At 38.1% G+C, this 24,463-nt stretch overlaps 1 pseudogene; it reads right to left on the bottom strand.

Moving 5' to 3' along the window:
• Positions 1-14,491: 14,491 nt before the first annotated feature.
• Positions 14,492-21,513, bottom strand: LOC118829915 (annotated as a pseudogene).
• Between the last annotated feature and the right edge of the window lie 2,950 nt (positions 21,514-24,463).

Here is a 24,463-nt window from a genome sequence, read left to right as displayed (position 1 = left end):
CGTATCCAAAAGCTTGACTCCCTTGCCAATAAACGCCAGTTACACAAAAACACAGAGAATAGCAAATGAACTCATTTATTCAAGCTGATAACCAATAGAAAACCAAATGAGAATATGCCAGACAATGCACAAAGTGACTGAGTTCTTTCACTGGGAGCAAGATATCTCTGTTTAATGGAGAGAGAGAGAGAGAGAGAGAGAGAGAGAGAGAGAGAGAGAGAGACAGAGAGAGAGACAGAGAGACAGAGAGAGAGAGAGACAGTGAGACAGAGAGAGAGAGAGAGAGACAGAGAGAGACAGAGAGAGAGACAGAGAGACAGAGAGAGACAGAGAGAGAGAGGGAGAGAGAGAGAGAGAGAGAGAGAGAGAGAGAGAGAGAGAGAGAGAGAGAGAGAGAAAAGGATGGAGGGAAGGAGGGAGGGAGAGGGAGAGGCAGAGGGAGGGAGAGAGGGTCCCAAATCTCAACTAAGAAGAAATTATTTGAGGACCCTAGCATGGTAAGAGGGGGGTGGGAGCATGATTAAGGCACCAACTCCTCTATATACTGACTTCTTCTTGGAGTCTTTCTCCCTGTCCTCTCTTGAAGCTGGAAGCCAGAGCAGGCTCTCTCTTTTCCCAAGCTCTTGTCAGGTTTGCCCCTCACACAGGCTGGAGAATGAGGAATCATTCTCCACTAATAAGGAGTCTTATGCTCATGAGTTTGAGCTCCAGGTTGTTTGTGCACTACAAAGAGCTGCACATTTTTTGCATGAACACCTTGTCAATAGCATATTGCTTGATGCTGTCTTCTAAACTGAGGGAATGTTCTCTAGATGTTGAGAGGGACATTCACCAGAATTTCTGGTGCCCAGAGATAGAGTCTGTTGTTCACAGAATAGCCAGGAAGTTGGTGTCACTGGATGGAAGAAGTCATGTAGGGAGTTCATTAGGTGGTTTGCCCAAAGTCACATAGGTAGTAAATAGAGTCAGAATTCAAACCCAGATCCTCTGACTCCAAAATCTAACACTCTTTACCTTGTACCACAATGCCTCGACATACGTTTTTGTGCTCAGTGGAGATGCCACAAGGCATTTCCTGATGGAGCAGAATGGAGAAATAGGCCCTTGAGTAACTGACCTAGATTAGTCCTGACACTGAATGCAGTGACAAACTCTTCAAACTATATGCAATATTCAATATATTCTAACTGGGGTTTAATCACAGATTGCATGGCATTTCCACTTTCCAGATTTCTTGGCAGTGGAGAAACACTTATGCTACTTTACCTGCAATCTTGTACATCGTTTTCATGCTGTTAACATAGCCACTGTAGCCTGAGCTCAACTCAGTGAGAGCCAGCCTTTAAAATAAGGCAGGGAAGGTACCAGTGTCGAATATGAATTCTACAAGTAAGTAATATCTGTCTACCTACCAGAACAGAGATGTGTTTGACATAATAATTAAAAGGTTATTGGAGATACATGACCTAGTTTCTCTGGTCATTCTTTTCCTTCTGGGAGAGCCCAAGAGCAATTAAGACAAAAGCCATTTGGCACTAGATATTGGGCCTTTTTCTAATTGGATGACTCTCAAAACCTGGACTAAAATTTTACCCTGCCATTCTTACGGGACATCATACGTGAATTAGCTGTCTGCGTATTGTCAGATCACGGACTTGTTAGGGCAAAGATCAAAGCAAGGACAGTGGCGTGTTGTGGTCTCCACATTTTTAGTCAAGTACAGAGTCTAGTATAAATCTGGATGAAACAGTAATAGTGAAGAATATTTGGCATTCAACTCTAACAGTTTGGCTCTGGTCTTTAAAACAAGTTTGTTCAGTCATTTTTGATTGTGTCTGACTCTTCATGACCCACTTGGGGTTTTCTTGGGAAAGATAGTGGAGGGGTTTGCCATTTCCTTCTCCAGCTCATTTTACAGATGAGGAAACTGAGGCCAACAGGTTAAATGACTTGCCCAGGGTCACACAGCTAGTTAGGTGTCTGAGGCTGGGTCTGAACTCAGGAAGACTCATCTTCCTGACTCCAGGTCTGGTGTTCTATCTCCTGTGCCACCTAGCTGCTCTTTTAAACAAGTTACTGATAATGAAAAGTGGGTAATGGACGCTGGAAACCATATCAACACCGATTAGAATAGTTTCATTTAGAAGTTTAATCCAGGCAAATCAATATTTACAACCAGGAGACCAAAAGGAGGGCAAGATGGGTGGAGGGCAAGCTGTGTCATTGGAGGGGGCATCCAGATCAATGAAATCTCAGATTAATTTGAATATTTGGGTAATGAGTTCAGAAGCAGAGAGATAAGAGAGGATTTTCCAAATAGCATTCTCTGGAGAGCAGAGGTTATTATGAAGCATTTAGGATCATAGTTTTAGAGAAAGAAGAGGCCTCAGAAGTGATCAGTCCAAACTCTTTATTTTACACATAAGGAAACTGAGGCTAGAGAGGATAAATGACTTTCCCAAGGTCACACGGTCAGTGAATGGAAGAGGGAGGATTTGAACTCAGGTCCTCTCTGACCCCACATTCAGTGCTTTCCCACTGAACCATGCAGCTCTCCCCCCAATTTTAGTTCTGGCTTTTCAACGCTTAAGCCCATTTCTGGACCTCAACAGGGAAGGCTGGCTGATGACTTCTTGAGGAATGTTGTAGAGGTAATCTTTGATTAGGTGTGGGTATCCTGAAGTCAGCTTACACTGACTCTGAGGAATCATTGCTTAATTGTCGATGTGAGCATTTACATCTCAGAAATTTGCAAAAGATCTAAATCAGGACTTGATTCATTGTTTTATTGATTGTCTAGGCTTAATAAAGTGATAGAAAAAATTTCAATAATGCAGATGAATATTTTTTTTTGCAGGCAGGGTCTAGGGTCACATGGCTTGTAAGCGTTGGAAGCTGGATTTGAATTCAGGTTGCTCCAGGGCTGGTACCCTAACAGATTAATCTTTTTTTTTTTTTTTTTTTTTTTTGCTTTTTGGCAGGGCAATTGGGGTTAAGTGACTTGCCCAAGGTCACACAGCTGGTACATGTGTCAAGTGTCTGAGGCCAGATTTGAACTCAGGTCCTCCTGACTCCAGGGCTGGCTAACAGATTAATCTTAAAGCTGTGTCCTGCATATATTTTCTTCCCACCAGAGAGCTGGTTGTTAAACTAGTTACCAGTACCTGACTGATTACATGACCTCTGAGATTTCTTCTAATTTTAAAATTCTATGATTTCTCGTTATAAAATACCACCACAAAATGTGAGGTATGACCTTGAACGAATCACCTTAATCCCTCTATTTCGGTTTTCTTTTACATCAAATGTGTAAAATGAAGGGGTTGGATTAGGTAATCTTTAAAATTCCTTCATAGTCTGACATTTATTCAACAAATATTTATTAAGTACCTACCTTCTACAAGGCATTGGGGAAATTAAAAACATATCACCCCTGATGTCAAAGCATTAGATTTTAGGTGATATCTAGTAGGAGATAAAAGACATGCATGCAAATTAAATAAAGTATGATAGGGGAATATTAGCATTAGGAATAAGGTAAAATGTTGTAAATATACTCACTTTGTCTAGCAATAAACAACACTCATTGGGAAGCCAGGAAGGTTTTAATTATATTTTACATTTATTCGTTCTGAACAGAGTACAAGGGAGTACCAGGACTCAGACAAACACCAGTCCTTTTATTGACTACCAATTCGAATCTCCCACCTGGCGCTTCATTGGTTATATGCCACCCCCTGACTGCCTACCTCATGCCCTCCTCAAATAGCTCGTTTAAGCATGTGTACAAGTCTCTAACCTGTCACCCAACCAGAGGCCTGGTCTCTGCTAGATCACAACTCTGATTAGAACTATTTCTAATCAGTCACCTGACTTACATTCTGCTAAAGCTGGGGAGGTGAAGGATAGGGAGGAGAGATACTTTTGACTCTGTGGAAACAAAACTGCTTCTACCATTTCTCACATAAAATTACATTTTTAAAGGGCTTTAGTTTTAATTTAAAAAGTAAATTCATTATTTATTTGTTTTTGGCATCCATGTTTTACATTTTTGATACTTTACGTTTTATGAAAAGCTTCCCTCGTGACAATCCCACGTAGTGTATTATGATCTTCACTTCACAGATGAGGAGCTTGTAGCTCAGAGACCAGCCTCTGCAGGGTTCCACAGCCATAAAATGTCATAGAATAGACTCAAAGCCAGGACACCTAACTCTAAGGCTCTTAACAATAGAGCACCGATTTCTCTCCGAACAAGCATATTTGTATTGTCCTTTAAAGTTTATAAAATGCTTTCCTCACAGTGATCTACTTTCTCCACCGTTTAGCACTAAGTGCTCTTCAAATGTGTGATTTTTGGGCCAAGCGTGTCATCGGATGAAAGAAATGAAGAACAGCTCGTGAACAAAGCTCATTTATCCAATCAAAATTAATTGAAAGATTTTTTTTTTAATAGCTGGCTGAAATTTCAAGGACAGGAGAAATGGGGAACTGCAAGTACTTCAGAGAAGCCTGCATTTTGTTTCAGGAGTTATTGACCGGGTCAGTTCGTAGGAGGCAGCAGGACAGAAATTGTCTTTCATATTTCCCCCAACATTTGGGAAAAGTCTTACCTCTTATGTTTATCAGTGATGTTTCATAAGTTTTTCCAAGGCTAGTGCCTTGTTGGGAGACAGGGTGTTATACGTTACTTCTGCTTCCAGCCTGACGTTTTGAGACCTTTGAGCATGATAACTGATCACAGGAATAAAGTTGCAGGGAGAAGGAAAAGGAGGAGTTGAATATGACCTATCCCAGGGGTGAGGAACATGTGGCCTCAAGGTCACATGTGGCATTCTAGGTCCTCGGGTGTGGCCTTTTGACTGAGTCCAAGTTTTACAAAACAAATCCTTTTATTAAGGGGATTTGTTCTATGAAGTTTGAATTCAGTCAAAGGGCCACACTTGAGGACCTAGAGGGCCCCAGTTGGCCTTGAGGACACAGGTTCCTCACCCCTGATCTATCCTATGATTGAATTTGCAGATTTATTGTTCATTGGCTTGTGATGGGGCCTACTCTCATAGCATTGGCTGGAATCTACCAAACATTTTCCCTAAGTCCTGGGGCTTACTGCTTTACACAGATGGCCATTATATATACAGTGATAGCTCATTGGGGGTTAGGATAAGGTGCTTCATAAAAATGCAAGGTGAGGGAACAGCAAAAAAGAACAAAGATGCCATTAAATTTTGTTCATAGCCTGAATTTCTGACTTCGCTTTTAACTCTCCTGAGTCAATACTCTCTGTAGAGTCGCACGTATCGAATACTTGTGTGGATGTATTACATATAATATAGAAAAGAGTATTATATTATCATACCATATTATTAAATATCAATATTATAATTCTATAACCATATTCTATAATACTATAATACTGCCCAGGGCTTTAGTTCAACAGGTCATATACTGGGCCTTTTTGAATCTATGAGACAGATCAGTAGATAAATACAATGCTACCATGCTACCAGAAGTGGCCCAGAGGCTAAGTGGTTTGGCAATTATCACAGTAAATGATGGATCTGGGAGGCATTATATAGTAGAAAGAGAAGGCATAATGAGGGAAGGCTTCATGGAAAAGGCAGTGTTTGAACTAAGTCTTAAGCTGTGACTAGAATTTTATTTTATTTTTTAAAAATGTATCTATTTTTTTAAAATTTAATATATTTAGTTTTGAGCATTGATTTTCACAAGAGTCTGAATTACAAATTTTCTCCCCATTTCTACCCTCCCCCCCACTCCAAGATGGCATATATTCTGGTTGCCCTGTTCCCCAGTCCGCCCTCCCTTCTGTCACCCCACTCCCCTCCTATCCCCGTTTCTCTTTCTTTCTTGTAGGGCAAGATAAATTTCTACGCCCCATTGCCTGTGTATCTTATTTTCTAGTTACATGTAAAAACTTTTTTTGTTTTTTTTTTGAACATCTGTTTTTAAAACTTTGAGTTCCAAATTCTCTCCCCTCTTCCCTTCCCACCCACCCTCCCTAAGATGTCAAGCAATTCAACATAGGCCACATGCGTATCATTATGTATAACCCTTCCACAATACTCATGTTTTGAAAGGCTCACTATATTTTGCTCCTTCCTGACCTATCCCCCTTTATTGAATTTTCTCCCTTGACCCTGTCCCCTTTTGAAAGTGTTTGTTTTTGATTACCTCCACACCCATCTGCCCTCCCTTCTATCATCCCCCCTCCTTTTTTTTAAATCTTCTTCTTCCTCCTTTTTTCCTGTGGGGTAAGATACCCAATTGAGTATGTATGGTATTCCCTCCTCAGGTCAAATCTGATTAGAGCAAGATTCACTCATTCCCCCCTCACCTGCCTTCTCTTCTCTTCCTACAGAACTGCTTCCTCTTGCCACCTTTATGCGAGATAATCTACCCCATTCTATCTCTCCCTATCTCCCTCTCTCAATATATTCCTCTCTCATCCCTTAATTTGATTTTATTTCTTTTAGATATCTTCCCTTCATCTTCAACTCACCCTGTGCCCGCACTCTCTCTCTCTCTTTATATATATATATATACACACATACATATATACATACATACACACTCACATATACATATATATATATATACATCAACATATATGTATATATATGAATATTCCCTTCAGCTACCCTAATACTGAGGTCTCATGAATCATACACATCATCTTTCCATGTAGAATGTAAACAAAACAGTTCAGCTTTAGTAAGTCCCTTGTGATTTCTTTTTCTTGATTACCTTTTCATGCTTCTCTTGATTCTTGTGTTTGAAAGTCAAATTTTCTATTCAGCTCTGGTCTTTTCACTGAGAAAGCTTGAAAGTCCTCTATTTTATTGAAAATCCATATTTTGCCTTGGAGCATGATACTCAGTTTTGCTGGGTAGGTGATTCTTGGTTTTAATCCTAGCTCCATTGACCTCCGGAATATCATATTCCAAGCCCTTCAATCTCTTAATGTAGAAGCTGCTAGATCTGTGGTTATTCTGATTATGTTTCCACAATATTCAAATTGTTTCTTTCTGGCTGCTTGAAGTATTTTCTCCTTGATCTGGGAGCTCTGGAATTTGGTGACAATATTCCTAGGAGTTTTCTTTTGGGGATCTATTTGAGGAGGTGATCTGTGGATTCTTTCAATTTCTATTTTGCCCTGTGGCTCCAGGATATCAGGGCAGTTCTCCTTGATAATTTCTTGAAAGATGATATCTAGGCTCTTTTTTTGATCATGGCTTTCAGGTAGTCCAATAATTTTTTAAATGATCTCTCCTGGATCTATTTTCTAGGTCAGTGGTTTTTCCATTGAGATATTTCACATTGTCTTCCATTTTTTCATTCCTTTGGTTCTGTTTTATAATATCTTGATTTCTCATCAAGTCACTAGCTTCCACATGCTCCAATCTAATTTTTAAGGTAGTATTTTCTTCAGTGGTCTTTTGGACCTCCTTTTCCATTTGGCTAATTAAAATGTATTTATTTTTAATTTACAACATTCAGTTCCATAAGCTTTTGAGTTTTAAATTTTCTCCCCCTCCCCAAGATGGTATGTAATCTGACATAGGCTCTATATATACATAAATATTAAACATATATTCATATTAATCATGTTGTAAAGAAGAATTATAACCAATGGAATGAACCACTAGAAAGAAGAAACAAAACAAAACAACAAAAAATAGAGCAAACAGTATACTTTGATCTGCATTCAGACTCCATAGTTCTTTCTCTGGATGTAGATAGCTCTCTCCATCATGAGTCTTTTGGAGTTGTCTTAGAACCTTGCATTGCTGAGAAGAGCCAAGTCTATCAAAGTTAATCTTCATACAATGTGGCTGTAACTATGTACAATGTTCTCCTGGTTCTGCTTCCCTCATTCAGCATCAGTTCATATAAGTCTTTCCAGGTTTATCTGAAGAATGATGAGAATTTTAGTGTCAAATGTTTTCCACTAATAGAAAAGCAAGACATACTTGTAAGGCTTTGATGATAATTTTCTCAGATCCCAAATATTCAGAGGAACAGATTTTGGAAGAAAACACCTGACAAGTGAATATATTCCCTAACTGCCAGCAGAAGGTAAGATTTTTATTTCTTGTTTTCCCCTGTTACCATAGTAACACTGCAATTAGATTATATATCAAATTAATTTATCCTATTGTTCTCAGCAAAGAGGAAAAATTACTTCTGTTCATTCACTGCTCCCTACTGATGTACCTTTGTTGGACTGAGATATCCTCCCTTACACCTTAACTGGGAGAAAATCTTTCTTGTAGAAATTGCTCTCTTCTAATGGTATTTTCATATTAAAACTACATTTGGTTCTTAACAAATTGGGTTTATTACTAGTTTTAAATAGCAGCAAATTTAAAGGATTCATTCCTGACATCTAATCTTTAAAAAGGTAATTAGTTGGATTTATTAAAAACTCACCATCCTACAGATTTTTGAAAACTCATGCAGAGCTCCAGGAAACGTTAATTCCTTAAAAATTTTTTTGCTGCATAATAACCCCAGCAAATGAGATACTATTTAGAAATGAGGAGTCCTATAAAAAGGACTTGAAGTGCTAAATCTTTAATGCCATAGATAATCTAGCTCACTATTTTCAACCCAGGGAGGAAGACACAAGCAAAAGGAGTAGAAATATAAATTTTGGGAGACTGAAACATATACATATAACTAGAGAATGTACAAATTGAAAGTCAGGAGAGGTTTTGTATTGGCAAGGAACTAGACTGAGAGATGACACCATTTGGGAAGATTAAAGACAACAACAACTAAATGGAAAAAAAAAACCACCCACCTAGAAAGGAAGTAAAAGATTCTTGTTCAGTCAAATAGCTGTAAGCCAGATTCACATACAAAACTTATGGAATTACATCCTTTCAAGCTGGAACAATCTGTTTTGTGATCAGAAAATACAGAAATGGAAATGTTATAGTGAACGCATGTGTCATCCCTTGCCCACGAGGACCACATGAAGAATCTTGAACGTGTTAACATCATAATATTAGCAGACATTTATTTATAAGGTTATGAAGAGGATTTTCTCACCCACTATTTAATTCGATCCTCACAATCCCTTTAGGTTGGTCTCTTTTTGCCGATGAGGAAACTGAGGCCCAGAAAAGTTTAGTGACTTGTCCAAGGTCATACTGCTGTGAAGTGCTGCAGAAGGAACCTGAATGCCAGTTCCTGGGATTCTATGCCCTGCCTCTTTTCATTGTGGCACCACCTCAGACTTTAACCCTGCGATCACCCTGAAAGTTTGACTGATACCCATTTTTAGTCACTCAGCATTTTTGAGAAGTGAGCTAGTAGAAGACGTAGAAGACGTTGTTCTGTCACTTACATAGGGTTATATCTAGTCTAGCTGTCAGTTATCACTTTAAAGTCTGCAAAGCGCTTTACAAATATTATCTCATTTGATCCTTACAACAACCTTCAGAGGCAGGCGCTATTATTACCTCCATCTTACAGCTGAGGAAACCGAGGCAGGCAGAGGTGAAGTCACTTGTTTGGGGTCACCCAGCTGAGTAAGCGTCTGAGGTGGGATTTGAACGCAGGCCTTCCTGACATCCAGGTCTGGCGTTTCATCCACCGTGCCACATTGGGCAGTGAGACCTTCACTCACAGGTGTAATTTGAAGTGAGGTTTATTCCAGGTGTCGCAGGGACTGACACACACATAAGGTGCCTCTTGACAGCGTCTCCTCAGGCGGTGAGGCTGGGAGCCTGCTTCTGGGCAAGTTGTGACGATGTGTAATGAAGTTCTTTGGAGAGGTTGTTGGAGTACAGATCAACATTTTATAACTGGTTCCAGTCTGCTTGACCATGTGTCTAAGAGAAGCCTTTTTGACCGACTTTCTAGTTACAACTGGGGCACTTTCCAGAGGTCTTAGTTGGCCTGTGAGCAGAGAGGCAGCTCTTACTTTTGGTAATTTTGGAGAGGGGCAGAATTTTGCAGCGTAATTAGAAGGACCAGGCTAGTCAGTTGCAGCACCTGATGCAATGTTTTTTAATATTTGAAAAATAATTTTACTACAATTTTACCTATCTATGGAAATATACTTTACATGAAAATAATTATAAGCAGATATTAAAATTTTATTTTAAAATTAAAATTTTCATTCTGGTTTTCTAGTATATGCAAATGTATTGCTTCAATTGATACCCTTTGGTCCTTTGAGCTATCCTTAAATTTTTGTTCTTCTCAAATTTAGTGCGTGATATTTGTATTTATTTTATAGCCAAGTGAGTATTATCTTGTGGTGAAAGGAAGGACTCTTACCCCTCCTAGAAGAAGAAATGAAAAACCTTGAGGGGCACCACTCCAGGTTTTCAGGGACAATGAGATGGTCTTTTTAAAAGCCAGAAGGACTAAAGTGTGAAAAGAAAAAATTTTAAAAAAGGATCTGAAGAGGCAGACAGGAATCTTGACCTTTCAGGAGATTGGAGAGTGAAAACATGTCATGTGGAGAAGGAAAGGATAAAGGACAGCTCAACATTTAGGGCTAAGAAACAAATTTGAGGAGCTTCCTAAAGAAGAGAGAGGCAGTCACTTTGAGGAGGAAGCAGCTGCTCGTCCTCAAAGAAGATCCACATCTGTTGTCAGGTGAGAAATCATCCATTAAGTTTCAGAGGAAGAAAGGAATAGAGGTGGCTGATTCCCTGCAGAAGGATGCTGAGGCAGCTATTGGTTGACCTGATAACAATGTTGGGAAAAGGTCATTGTCTTCCTGGAGAATGTATCTGTTAAAATTGATTATCTGACATAAAAAGGAAACTGAGGACAAAGCTACCGAGCCACCTATGATTTAATTTGCAGAGCTAGCATTTGCATAGAACCTGACTCTTCAGAGGTCAGAGACAAGGAGTGATTTAAACAGATGATTTTTAATAACAAAAGAGGAAAATTTCAAAAAATGACAGACACTTGTTTTGAATGTAATTCAACTGGACAAGGTAGGTCATCTGACTAGTTAGCTTCTCCCAGACTTTCTTAATCCTACGCTAGATGTCCTTGCCTCAGGTGGTACCTTTTGCAACCAGAAAGTGAACTGGGAAAGAGGAACTCGTGGTCAGTGGTTAGCAGTCACTGTGCCACCCGCCCCCATCTTCCTTTGTGGAGTCCATTACTCAACTTGGACTGTAGCTAAAGAAAAAGAAAAGGGGGCTTAACTTAACCTCTGGCTGACCTTTCTCCAGCTGTCGTAAAAGGGAACTTGACCTCTGGTCAACTCCACTTTCTGCTGGAAAGGGGAACTCTTGAAGAACCTTAAAATCCTATGATTATTTGATTCTTCTAAATGATAAAGTCTTCTCAATCTATTTATTCCCTGAATCTACAGGCAATCTAGACTTAAGAGACTATCTGTCTTCCTACAGAATGGAGCCTAATCCTATAATCGAACTAAAAATAAATCAAAGCAGTCAAAACGAGCTGATTTCTTTTTCACATCCAAGTCATGGGAGAGAGAATCCCAAAGACTTGTCAGGAAAGATGGCTACTGCTTACTTGTGGTGATTCACTTGAGCACTAATGAAAACACAGTATTGTCAAAGATTATAAAATCTTATACAAGCACCTGAACCCTGCCCGGGGATGGGTAATTTTTAAATGAATGCTGCCTGTCGATGCAAAAAAGAAAAGTCGATATGGGAAGGGAGCAGCCAGTTGCTGATGATGGTTGCTGAGAATGAGATTTGAATTCCTGGACCCACAGCTGAAAATATAGGAATATCTCTGGCTCTAGCCAGGGATTAGGTGCATCTAACCAGGGCTGAATGTAAGAATCGATTTGCCCTCAGGATGTAACAGATTTTTTTTAAAAAAAGGTCCAAGTAACACCAAAATATTCATAGCAGCATTTTTTTGTAGTAACGAAAGACTGGAAACAAAATCGATGCCCATCGATGGGGAGAGGATTAAACTAAGTATTATGGGGACAAGCCCATAGAACACGTGTTGTGGGGGTCCATGGGAATGGAAACATGCTTTGGCCCCTTGCTAAAAGCACATGTGCTAAGGTTGATTCCTGGTTGGTTCTTGTAGGTCCCCAGGACTGCGTGCCATATCAGAGATGTTTTTGGTGACTGTGCTAGGACGAACTGCCCCATCTGTGTTATATAAGAGTTGCAGAAAAGCTCCATTTTTCGCTCTTGGTAAGCTGGTACTCTCTTGTGACATAACCAAGCTGGTCCTCCTCTTCCCATCTTCCCAGCACAGCCATGATAGCCTGAAGTGAATATTTGACAAAGATGCTAAACATGTGCTTGCTTAGGTGAGCCTGAGGTAGGACCTCAAGTCCTGGGCTTATTCTTCTGATTTGCATTTCTGGACCCAAACATAGGTCGCTGAACAGACATCCTGAGAGATGGGCATTTCCGGTAGCTGCCTTATAAGTTTGAGAGGTCCGGAGTCCCTAAGTTGCCCTGTGGTAGGGGCTTCCTGCAACTTCACTGTCCTTGGAAAAGATAATCATTTGCAGAAGAATGCTACAGCTAAAAGGAAAATGAAAACCCGAGCCATACCTAGCTGGACAGAAGATCAGGACGTTATTTCTTGGGCAGTATAGTTCCATGTTCAACAGTCCTTCAAGGATCAGAGGGCCATGTTGTTGCTGAGTCATTTCAGTTGTGTCTGACTTTTTGTGACTCCATTTGGGGCTTTCCCGGAAAAGATACTGGAGTGGTTTTCCATTTCCTTCTCCAGCTCATTTTACAAGTGAGGAAACTGACTTGCCCAGGGTCATGCAGCTAGTAAATATCCAAGGCCAGATTTGAACTCCAGAAGACGATTCTTCTTGACTCCAGGCCTGGCACTCTATCCACTGCGCCATCTAGCTATGGTCTAGAGGACCATATATTTAGATTAATAAAGCTGACGGCTTATTGTTTCACGCTTTAAGTATTTGTTACTGCTTACTTATGATAGGAGGGAGGTGGCAGTGTTTCTCTGACCCATGGAGCAACATCAAGCAGCAGCAGCTCTGGCCAGATCACCCACACCTACTCCTGTGACACTGGAGAGGCAAAAGCTAGAATGAAAAGGTATAAAATGGTGGGTTTTTAAAAAAATAAAATTTCTGTTCTTTGCCTAGGCAACTAGAGTGCTGAGATAAAAACAAAACAAAAACCAGGTACGTAGGAACTGGGCAACCTTATTGCCTTCCCTGGGCTTGAGACAGGTCAGATATTTTCATATTAGTCATTTTGTACAAGAAGACAAAAGAAAGAATGAAAGGACAGAGAGAGAGAGAGAGAGAGAGAGAGAGAGAGAGAGGGAGAGAGGGAGAGAGGGAGAGAGAGAGAGAGAGAGAGAGAGAAGGAGGGAGGAAAGAAGGGAGGGGGGGAGGAAGGAAGGAAGATAGCATCCTTTCAGACAGTATCAGTTCTTTTTCTGGAGCCAGATAGCATGCTTCATCATTAGTCCTTTGGAATTGTTTTGGATCATTGTATTGCTGAGAGTAGCTAAGTCATTCACAATTCTTCATTGGCCAATACTGCTGTTACTGTGTACAGTATTATTATGTTAGTATGTATAGTATATGTATATATTCTCCTGGTTCTGCTCACTTCACTTTGCATCAGTTCATGTAAGTCTTTGAAGGTTTTTCTGAAATCATCCTGCTTGTTATTTCTTATACCATAATAATGTTGCATCACAATCATATACCACAGCTTGTTCAGCCATTCCCCAGTTGATGGGCATCCCTTCAACTTCCAATTTTTAGCTACTACAAAAAGAGCTGCTATAAATATTTTTGTACAAATAGGTTCTTTTCCCTTTTTTGGATGTTTTTGGGATATAGACCTAGCAGTGGTATTGCTGGATCAGAAGGTATGCACAGTTTTATAGCCCTTTGGGCATAGTTTCAAATTATGAGCTATTATTTTTAAAGGTTGTTTACCAACATAAGTGCCTCTGACCTCGAATGGCTATTTTGGGCCCATGTGTAAGGAAGTGCCCAAGTGCTATAATCCTATAAATCAAGGGATCTTAATCTGGGGTCCATGGACCCTTCTGGGTTCTATGGATAGATTTTAGAGTATCTGTGAATTTGATTGGTTACATCTTCATTTCAATATAATTGGTTTCCTTTGTAATCTTAGATATTTTATTTTATGCATATAAAAGCATTATTTTGAGAAGTCTGCAACATATAACATGGCTAAGAACCTCTGCTATAGACAGTCACCATCTGAGCAGGAAAAGTTACAATTTTCTGGCCCTTCAGCTCTGGGAATGTAAATGTATGTGTTTTGCATGAACATGGACTGAACACGAATGTCTTGATTGTTCAAGACCTTGAAAGACAAGGGTCAAACATTCCACCTCCACTTTTGACTACCTATGTCTTGACTCTTTGATGCCCTAATATCCCTGAGAAGTGGGGAGATTACTGAGGTATCACTAACATACTTCAGAAATGAGAGTTTTTCTCTCCATATAAAGAGACCTCCTCTCATGCTGTCATCTCAGGAGCTGAATCTGTGGGTGTATAGTCACTGACAACATGAGACTTAACAAGCTTGGACAAGAGAATATGGGAAAGCATGTGAGCAAATATCAGCAGTTATGTTCTTAGCATTCACTCTTTGTCTGAGACCCAGTCAGCTTTTATTAAATTTCACTAGTATATTTAAATATGCATCTTTTCCCCTACTGGGCCTGCAGACTTACCACAAAACCGCTTGTTTAGACAATATTTGCTATGAAATGCTGGGGAATGAAGAGGAAAGACTGAACACATTTTTAGTCCTCGAAAATTAACCTTTCAATCCCAGAACAACACTGAGCATGGATATGACAGAAGCAGATAAGCTAGTTGAATAGTGAGAATAGAGTGAATAAAAAGATATTCTGGGAGTGCTGCTTCGGCACCCTTAAGCTATTCAACAACAACAAAGAACAAACAAAAGTCTTTGTGTTATTAGATGGATCTTCTTTGGAGGATTTATGGAAAGATATGGACAAGAATCACACAGAATGAGAAAGTATGTGTATCTGTGTGTATTTGTTGGGGATAGGGGAATGATCTGCACTGATGGACAGAATACCTACATTGATAAAATAATTAAGATCATACATCAAAATATATTTCCGTACCTATTGAATGCTAAACAATCTGACTTAGTATTTTTTCCCATATAGATAACCAGTAGTAAGTAACAGCCTTCTTGCATCTCTGGAAGTTTTTGGGTCACGTCTTTTGTGAATATCTTGACTGTTCATGTCAGTTGATGTACCACCATCTCCATGTAAATCAGCATAGGAATCCTACTATTGTGACAAGTCTTTTTTTTTTTTTTTCTGAATCCAGTAACAGATTCCTTTGTTCGTGATGGGATTTATGAATCACTTTCTATGGAACATGAGAAACTGCTTTCTCCTTAGAAGGCCCTGACCTATCCTTTCTGGTGTAGCATCAGTAGGTGGCATTGTAGAATGTATTTGATCTCTCAGCTCCAACTTCCCTTCTAGAAGAGAATAGAGCTGAATTTCAACTTTACCTAGGCCTCACCTTTCTTTACCCTGACTTTTTGTTTCCCACATTGGAGATTTAATCAGCCATATCCTATTGCAACAATCAACCTAGGACCATATAATGGCCTTCAGATATCTCTGGTCCCTTTCTCTGCTGTTTTATGGAGTTTACATCAGATAGAAATTCATTAAATAATTAAAATAGCTTAGAGCCCCCAGTTAGGAAAATTCAGACAGAAGTTTGTTCTTGGCCCTAATCAAATTTTTTTTTATCTATCTCCTTATGCTTCTTGTTTATTGACTGACTGACTTCTCTATATTTGAGGCAGTTTCATGATGCAGGGAATATTCAAGTAAGAGAAATAACCAGAATATGGTACGGTATCTACTATTAGATTGGCATGGAAAGAAGTTGGGGAAAGAGTAGACTTTTTTTTTTTTGCAGGTTGGTACAACTGGTACTTGAGGAGGTCACTGCAACTGGTCACTTCAGTCCAAATCCTCTATTTTAAGATGCCTCTGGATTTCTCCTTTTGCTGGGGCTCAGCTCTCCTTTTCGGTTTCTCCTTTCACCTGTTGCCCCTGTTCCACTGATCCTTTCTAGTTAAGTCATGCTTGGGACTCCCCACAGCTCTTGCAGTTTCCACTCCTTTGTATCTGCTCTCTTGGGGGCTCTGTTTCTTTTCAAAACTCCCAGGCATGACTCAAGCCTTCCTTGTGGCTCGAAGAGGGTGAGTCTAAATTGTCCTTAGGGTTGTGAAGGAATACTTGTCCCCTTGAACCACAAATCCCAGAATGTCAATCAGTTCTCAAACCTCTTATAATGTAAACAGCCTCTTACTGATTTTGGAACTCCAGTTTCCCAGGTATATATCTCACATTCTTTCTTTGTACCAGTTTCTTCTACCTCTTAACTTCTTGATGTGAGGTCATCCCTGTTTTGAATTCCCCTCTTTTTTCTTCTTCATTCTTCTTCTTTTGGAGTCTCTTATTGCTGAAGGAACCCTTTATCTCTCTTAATAAGCTGGAAAGCAGGAGGAAATTCCATTATCTTCCCCTCTAGGACGGAGCCCAATTCACACTTAGTACAATTATATTTATTGATTGCCTATGGCAAAGATAAACATAGCATCATTTCTGTAGGTCATCGGAACATTTCTCCTTTCCTTCCCACACCTGCTAGAATTGAGACCTTTTTGTCATTTGGGGCTTCTCTAGCCAATCTTGCTACTACCTAAAAAAATAACCTTCCTCTTTGTTGTGCTTGTTTTTTTCTCTCCTACAGCTGTGTCAGAGTGGGCTTAGGAGCCCCAGATTTTATATGCTGCCAAAGTCCTCTTCTCTTGAATTTCCTCTCCTAATCTAGTTTTCCAGGTGTGCATAATCACTGATTGGAAGATATTCTGCCAATACCCTAATTACCCCTAGTATTTGCAATAGCTGCAATTAGCTTTTAGAAGAGCCTAGAAAGAAAAAAATATGGAACAGCACTCACCTTTTTCCTTATCTTCTCTTTTGTGCTGCCTCTCAGAAGTGGAATAAGCCACGTGGAGTATAGTTAATTCTATGCCTAACTGTGTGGTCAATAAGGAGGAACTGAGTTGTGAACGACAGCAATCTTTGAAGGCAGTGGCCATGCCATCTTAGAGTTAGTGAGTGATAAAGAAGGAAATACCAGGCCTTATCTAACATTTATCTTAGTCTTTATGGGAGTGGATTTCAAAGTGTGCTGAAGTGGGATCCCATTCTTGAGATTCTATATGAGAAGTCATCTCCAGAGAGATGGGATATTTTCAAAAGCAAAATTCTGGTGTGATGGATCCCAATGAGGAAGAAAAGGGGGAAGTATCTAGAGACTTCAAGAACTCAGATTTTAAAAGAACACATGATACAATGGGAAGCATGTTAGATTTGAATCCAGAAAAAAATGGGTTCAAATCCTGCCTCTGCCAAGTATTGTGAGACCTTGGGTAAGTTGATTAACCTTTCTGAGCCTCCATTTCCTCATCTTTATTTTTTTTAATTAAAAAAATTACTCATTTAAAACTTAAATACAAAAGAAAAAAAGAACATTTCCATGTACACAGCAGAATGTGACAAGATTCAATATAAAACAATAAATTTCCATTTCACAAAAACCTATGTAATAAATCCTATGCTTTGTTTTCAAAGCAACCCAGCCTTTCTGCACTTCCTTTCTAGATTTTCTTTTGTTCTCTACTGTGTACTTTTTATTTTATTTGTTTTCTCCTTTCCCTCCACCCCTGACCTAGAGAAGGCTACAATTAAACACGAATATATATATGCACATATCCATTCATATTCATAAACATGCACACATATATGTATACAAATACACACATGTACATATATATATATATATATATGACTATACTATGCATATTTCTATTTGTCAGTTCTTTCTCTGGAGGGGGATAGTATCTTCCTTCAAAGGTCCAAGTCTTTCCTTATTTTTCCAAATCAACCAGCTCTTAATTTCTTATATCATAGCAGTATTCCATCACAATCATATACCACAGCTTATTTAGCCATTCTCCAATTAAAGAGCATCTATTATTTTAGCCAATCTGATAGTGTAAGATGATATCTCAAAGTTATTTTAATTTGCATTTCTCTAATCAATAATGATTTAGGGCATTTTCTCATATAATTATATATAGTCTTAATTTCTTCATTGAAAAACTGCCTGTTCATTTACTTTGACTGTTCACCAATTGGGGTATGACTCATATTCTTATAAATTTGACAGAGTTCTCCATATATTTGAGAAATATTACCCCCATCTGAGAGATTGTCTATGAAAAATTTCCTCCAATTTTCTGCCTTCCTTCTAACCTTGGCTACATTGCTTTTATTTGTAGAAAAAAATTTTAATTTAAAATAATCAAAATTATCCATTTAATACCTCAATAATGCTCTTATCTCTTGTTTCTTCACATATTATTCTCCTATCCATGAGTCTGATCAGCAATATATTCCATGTCCACCTAATTTTCTTGTGAAATCTCCCATTATATCTAGGTCCTGCATCCATTTTGACCTTGTCTTAGTACATAGTTTAATATATTGGTATATTGGTCTATGCCCTATTCCTGCCAGACTGTTTTCCAGATTTCCCAATAATTTTTAACAAATAATAAATTCTTATCCTAAAAACTTAAATCTTTACATTTGTCAAAAACAAAATTACTATAGTCCTTTACTACTATCCATTTTATGTCTATTCTGTTCTACTAATCTACCTCTCCATATCTTAGCCAGTACCAGATAGTTCTGCTATCTGTTTTCGTTTTTTGGGTAATTTCATCCCATTCACATTCTAAATTGTAATTATTGTGAATATCCTTCCATCCTATTTGTATTCATTATCCTTCTCTGTTTCCTCATCTTTAAAGTGAAAATGTTGGGCTATAGGACTTCTAAGGTCAGTCCTAATTCTATGATAAAAGATTAAAATATAAGAACAACTGAGGATGAAGACAAAAGGATAGCGAGATCCCGTAGTATTAATGTTATGAGACTGGCAAGATGTAGTGAGAAGTTGTAAAAGAGTCTAGCTTCCCAATGTCCCCATTAAGAGTAGCAGTAGAAATGCCAAACAAAAGGGGAAAAAATTATACAATGGAGGAAATAGGAGATTTACAGAAAAAGAAAAGTGATGAGCAAAGAAATAAGAAAGCAGGAAAAATAGCTCCAATAAAGTGAACAAGTGCTAAACTAAAGAGAAGATATTTTAAAAAACAGAATTATCATAAGTAATGGTCCCCCAAACAAAGCTGGAGCCATCAGAAGACCCATCAATGTAGAAAATAAACACACTAAAGGAAATAAAAGAATTGATACCAGTAAAAACAAAACAAAACAGAAAAGACAAAATGACAAAATTCCATTGCATGTAGTTGATGTCATTGGGTTTTTTAAACACTATGCTCCTCTATCTGATGGTTTCCAGGTCTTATTAGCCTGATCTGTCCAACTGAGCAACATTTTTATGTTTTAATCAGTTTCAAGTAGTTTTGGTCACTTCTGTTTTGTAGTATAGTTTGAGGACTGATACTGCTAGGCTAGTTCTTTGCCTCTTTTCCCATGATTCATCTTGAGATTGCTGACTTTTGTTCTTTCATATGAATTGTTATGATTTGTCTAGTTCTATAAAGTAACTATTTGGTAGTTTGATTGGTATGACACTGAATCTATAAATTAGTTTAGGTAATATTGTCACTTTTATTATGCTGACATAAAAAACCAACCATAAGAAATTAATTTCTTTACAATAAGGTCTTCTTTTATTTCTGTAGAGTGTTTGTAGCTATATTATATAAGTTTTATGTATGTCTTAGTAAATGGATGTCCAGATATCTTATAAAATCTATAATTACTTTGAATGAAATTTATTTCCCTTTATCTTCCTGATGAATTTTGTTGGTAATATACATAAAGGCTGATCACAGTCATGGGTTTATTTTATATCCTGCTACTTAACTGAAGTTGTTGTTTCTATTAATTTTAGATGAATCTCTAGGATTCTCTAAATAAATGATCATATTCTCAAAAAGCGATAATTTTATTTCTCCTTGGCCTATTCTTATTCCCAGATTTTTTCTTGTCATTACTAAAGCAAGCATTTGTAGAAATATTTCAAATTAATAGTGGAGAAACTAAAAATTTTTGCTTTACCTCTGGTCTGATTTGAAAGGTCTCTAGGGTTTCTCCATTTCAGATAATGTTAGGTCTTGGTGTTAGGTAGATAGCATTTACCATGTTATGGATAGCCCCATTTGTTAGTATATTTTGAGGTATTTTAAACATAGCCAGGGTTATATTTTTGTCAAAAGCCTTTTCTGCTTCTCTTAATATAAACCACATTTTTTCTTTTTAAAATCTATATACACAGTTATGTTTATAATTTCCCTAATATTTAGCCAACCCTGAGTTTCTAGGATAAATCCAACCTGTTGTAATGTAGAATCTTTTAAATATATTGTTTTTACTAATATTTTGTTAAATATTTTTGCATCAATATTAGAGATATTGGTCTGTAGATTTCTTTCTGTGCTTTCTTTCTCTCTCCTGATTTAGGTACTGGGACCATATTTGTATCACAGAAGGAACCGTCTTCTTTCTCCATTTTTGCAAACAATTTATGTAATATTGGAGTTGGTTGCTCTTTGTATATTTGATAAAGTCAACTTATAAATCTACCTGTACCCAGGTTTTTTTTCTTTGAAAATTCCTTTGTGGTTTATTCAATTTCTTTTTTTCTCTGCTAACTTAGGAAATCTAATGCTGTCCAAAAAGAAATTTCTAATGCTGTTCGTAATAAAAAATAGAGAATGATATTCATTTTAAAAAACACACTCACACCAGTGCTGATCTGTACAGGTCTGTAAAGTAAAACACACATCTTAGATATTCTTGGTGGGATACTCTCAAAGTTTTGTGTTCACGTCTATTATATTAAAGTATCAAAAATATATTTTACCTGATAATTAAACTGGTTCACTGGCCTCATTACGAAATTATTGGATGACCTACCAAAGTTGTGATTATTCTGGTTGAATATATGCCTATTGTGGGGGTGCAAATTCTCCATTGTCTTGACTGTTGCTATCTTCAGAAGAAGAAGCACTATCTATAGCATCTAGCATTGGTAGCATCCGTGAATCTGGAGGGAGGTGGAGTGGCTAGTGATGTATTACCTATTCTGGTTGCCATATTCTGTTAAAGGTTGTATCTCCTTGAAAACTCCCATAGTTGTTTGGACCAGATTCTCTCCCAGACACATCTTGTCCATTTGGCATCATTCCTGAAGGTGGCACCAGCTCACTTTGCTGGCTTGAGGCTTCTCTGGGTAATTCATGCTTGAGCTAATGCAGCCCAGTCCATCTGACTTGGGTTCTGTCGGTGCTGGAATGACTACATCTATTGTTGTTGATGAAAAGGCCATTGCTGCCAAGGCTATCCTCCTTGATCCGTCATTTTGCTTGACTATAAATTATATTTCCTATCTTAAATGTTTGCCTTCCCTTTAAAGGTCAGGCTGCTTCACACATGGAACTTAGGATAACAGCAGCAAGTTCATTTTCATCCGTTTTGGCCAAGCCACCACTGTGGTCACTATAGCAACTTCTCCACCTGCTTCATTCATTTCACTTTTTCTTGCACCCTTGCTCTTCTTTTTCAGTGGGGAAAGAACAAGAATAAAAGGATTTAGCTAAGATATGAGGGAAAATTTCCTGTCCACAAAGACCGTTCCATATTGAAATGTGTGGCTGTAGAAACCTACAGAGGTTTCTTTAAGAGGAAAGAATTAAAGTTTTTGGGGAGACCTTCTTGGAATTGGGTTGTCGAAATATTTCAACATAATTTTGTTGCTATCTTTTGTTTCTGTATCACTTTAATTTTCAAATGTATTCCTTTCTTTGACTTCCCTTTCCTACCCAGACTTCCCTTTCCTCCCTGGAAACAAAAAACAAAAGAGAAACAAGAAGAATGCAGCAAAACAAATTAACACATCAACCCAGCCTGACAGTATATGCAATGTTCCGTAGACATAGTCCCCCACTTCTGCAAAAAGTGGAAAGACACTCATCTCATCCTCTCTTCTCTGAAGCCATCTTGATCATTATAATTCCACCTTTGTTTTTAACATTTGCATCCTTGTAGCCACTGCATATATATTTTTCCCTGTTCTACTTATTTCACTTAGATCAATTCATAGAAGTTTCCACCTGATTCTCTGTGTTCTTCATATTCATCATTTCTCTCAGCAGAGTAATCTTCCAGTCACACTCATGTACCACAATTTATTTAGTCATTTACGTCAATAGGTACTGACTTATTTACATTTATTTATTTGCTGTGAAAAGTACTTCTCTGGATACCTTGAGACCTTTCTGTCTTTGACTTCCTTTGACTTTCTACTTTGGCTAATATGCTTAGCAATTAATTCTCTAGGTCGAAGGTTTGGACATTTTAATCACTTTATCTGAATTGCTTTCCAGACTTAATGACTAGTCCAGTATTTTTTCCACTATATCACGCTTATACTTCCAAGTTTGGAAACTAGACAGAATGCACAGCTGACACACAACTGTTTCCATAATGGGCAGATCCCCCATGTTGTAGTCAGCTAAGTTAATTCAACAAACATTATATTCAGTACTTGGGGTACAAGAGTAAAGAGCGATACAGCTCTTGCTTTAAAATGTTAGCAATCTAATAGAGGAAAACAACATATACATACAATAAGACGGCCTATGAAAGGAGTAATGATGGCATCTTCAGTGCTCCTTAGATTGTGGGTCATGGGGCCGTGAAAAGTTTGGCAACAATAGAAGGTTTCTGAACGCACAATGACCAAAAATCCATTAAAAATCACTCATAGTGAATCCGAGGTGTTTCTGGAAGCACTTGCCCCATCTTGCAACTTCACTGTAGCCTTGGTTCTAAACACAAAGCATGAGCACTTTGCACGGCACACGCCCTCAGGCCATGCAGTGCCGAGGAATGCTACCAAAACATGAAAAGGGGGTTCCCCCCCCCCGCTCCCCGAGTGGAAAAAGTTGAAGAATCCCTTATGAAATGCTACAAAAAAAATCTTTCAGAAGGAGGAAACACTTTGGGCTGGGGGCAGTGGGAGGGTAGAGGGAAAAATCTTCTCTCTGTCTGAGGATGGGCCTAACTCCTCAAGGAGGTGATATATGAAGCAGAACCCACAGGAAGAAAATGATCTTATTACATAGAGATATGCAAGGAGTATGTTCTAGGCATAGGGTAAGAATCGTGCCAGTGCCCAGAAGCAGTAAAAAATCAGGGTGTGATTAGGAGAACAGTTGTTGGTTCAGCATCTCTCTAATAAAGATATCATGTATTAATGTGTTGTTTTTTTTACTCCTCCACAAAATTCCTACTCCTTTGCCTCATAGTGTTATGGAAGTAAACTTGGGTTTTTTCAGCAGGACCCCAGCTGGAAAGACTTTAACTTCATCTCAATCTTTGTTACTTGAGGAATATTAAATATAAACATTAAATTAATTAAATATAAAAAACCGTTTTGCTACTAGGTTGACTATGGCAACTCATGAAACAAAGACAAATATAAAATGGTCCTCACCTTCTTTATGCTGCTACAGTGATAGCTGTGGAGTGGCAGGAAAAGGGCCAAAGGACACTAGGAATTAGTTTTTAGACAATCTATGTACATTTGCTTAACTATCATTGCTATAAACGTGAGAATGTGGTCCAACAACCAATGAGCTGACATAATATTGGAGAAAATAAATGTCAACATTGACATTCACATTATAAATAGTAAGATTTGTCTAATTCTTAAAAGGAACATGCAGGAACCCAATTATTATTTTGATGTTTATTTCTCTTTGCTATTTGATTAACTTTTCTCTTTAGTATTGAGATGCTATGCCATTTTGTGCAAATATTAAATATTGTGAATATTTCATTATCTCTGATATTATTTCATTAGCTGTGGTGGAATTAAGGGCTCTTTGTTTCCATGTCTATTTTTTACTGTTGCCTTTTCTGAGATGATTGCTACACTTACGTTTACAAAAAATTCATTTGTAGCCTATTAAGTACTGTTCCTTCCCCACAGTTTAATTCTGTGTAAATCTTTGTGTTTCAAGTGTTGAACAACATATTGTTGGATTTGGGTTTTTAATCCATTCAGCTAGACCCTTGAATTTTTACGTTGGGTTCACTCCATTCGATTAATGTGATTTCAATTGTTATTTCCCTCCATTATAGCCTCATTTTTTTTCTTTTCTCTTACGCAATTCTTGGTAAATAAAAGGAAGAGTAGATAAAGAAGGAATCTGCTCGATACTATTTATCTCTAACTGATAGGGTCAGTTCTTACTCCTCTTCTTTCTTCACCAGGCACGGGATGTTATCTCTTAAATTTTTCTTT

Source organism: Trichosurus vulpecula, chromosome 8 (genome assembly GCF_011100635.1).
Source record: "Trichosurus vulpecula isolate mTriVul1 chromosome 8, mTriVul1.pri, whole genome shotgun sequence".
In the NCBI taxonomy this organism is placed as follows: Eukaryota; Metazoa; Chordata; class Mammalia; order Diprotodontia; family Phalangeridae; genus Trichosurus; species Trichosurus vulpecula.
Note: the sequence above shows the minus strand (reverse complement) of the source record. Positions and strands in the feature narration are given on the sequence as shown.